Below are 1,508 nucleotides of genomic sequence, written 5' to 3' on the forward strand. Positions count from 1 at the left end.
CTTGTTATATAAGCTCCAGACAAGACATCATAATGCTGCCTCCGCTCCTCAGGCAAACATGTGACGCAGTAGCGGGGGGCGGGGCTAATGACCGGGCCCAAATAATAAAGCTCATGATAATTTAACTTTACAACATGGACATGCCCGCAACAGCGAAGCTAACAAGTTTCATCACCACAGAGAGCGACTATGTCATTTTGAAACCAAGAGAAGAACAGAAACATCAGGCTACTGGTCACTAATGATGAAACAACACAAATTCAAAACATGTTAACGTAATCCGTAGAAATGCTCTAGCTAGTTTGCCATTTTGTTGCCAAGTAACTGATGATGACGTTGGTGACAAGCTTTACCCAGAATGCACCTGGAGACAATAAGGACAATTCATTTGTAGTTTTGTGTTTCATAAAGTTAAATATAAGAGTGAAAATAAAGCCAGTCGTGTAGCACAACATTTTATTCAATATTTTACACTCACTATGTCACTAAAATCATGCTGCAGTCCCTACCCTACTTGTTGCTCCTTCCCGGAAGTGATGTCACAAATATCAACATCAGATGTTGATTTCTAAATCAACATTCCACCTGCTAGTAATGTTTTGAACATCAGAAATCAACACTAGACTGAGTTACTGTTAGTGGTAATTTAGAAATCAACACTGGACTGGATTGCTTTTTGTTCTTTGGAACTCTTTAGTGAGTGTTAGGGAAACTGCCTTACTTCCATGATGTCATCCTCACACCTGAGATCTATCACCTCGCTACCTGCTGCTTAAGAAGGGTGGAACACAGGTACTTCGACACCAGAGTGTTGACCAGTGATGGTACCACTTAGCCCCTCTGAGTTTCCTCTGAGTTTTTGATGTCTTATTTTCCCAGTGATCTGAAAGTAATACCTTTTGTTGCCTCTATTTTTCTCAGGAGTACCCGACTTTGGACCTGGTGCTAGTTCCAGTCCTTCCCTCGAGACGTCACAGGAAACTACCCCATAGATGCCCGAGTCTCCAGACTCACCTGTATCAGTTGTTATCTGCCTCCAATCCCTGAGCTCTGACTGGTCATTCCACCGATCCTCTGCCGCCTTCAAGTGTCAGCCTACCTGTCCGCCCTCCGATGCCGCCACTCCTACTCACTCAGTCTGCCACTCAGTAATTTCCTCCGATCTCCAGACCAACCTGAAAGAGAATCTCAAGAGACCAAGGAACCCCTGGACCAACTTTACCCCTCCAACGTCATTAGCTAACACAACTCAAGTAAGTCTTCAAACTTACCGTCAGCAAGTCCTCAGCCTACCCACGACCTTGAACTCACCATCTCCCCTCTTGTTTCCTCAGTGAGCCGTATGCTACCGTTCAGTCCCTGGACCCGAATTACCCCGAACAAATCTGTTTCTTGCAATAAACATTTGTATTTTTTCATCATATTCCTATGGTGTTCTTGCATGTGGGTTAAATCAGTAAAACCCATGACACAGACACACACACAAAATAATTCCCTTCTCACCCTCC

At 44.0% G+C, this 1,508-nt stretch overlaps 1 long non-coding RNA gene across 1 annotated transcript in view; it reads left to right on the plus strand.

Annotated features, from left to right (window-relative positions):
* The window catches only part of LOC106941095 (uncharacterized), a 12,807-nt gene extending 11,422 nt beyond the window's left edge, over nucleotides 1–1,385 (plus strand). The window contains exons 2-3 of the long non-coding RNA XR_001423260.1: nucleotides 922–1,253; nucleotides 1,335–1,385. This is a non-coding gene — a long non-coding RNA (uncharacterized LOC106941095). The remainder of the gene's footprint in view (nucleotides 1–921; nucleotides 1,254–1,334) is intronic.
* The last annotated feature ends 123 nt before the right edge of the window (nucleotides 1,386–1,508 follow it).

This window comes from Poecilia latipinna, unplaced genomic scaffold (assembly GCF_001443285.1).
Source record: "Poecilia latipinna isolate Pla-1442-1.1 unplaced genomic scaffold, P_latipinna-1.0 Scaffold3495, whole genome shotgun sequence".
Lineage (NCBI taxonomy): Eukaryota > Metazoa > Chordata > Actinopteri > Cyprinodontiformes > Poeciliidae > Poecilia > Poecilia latipinna.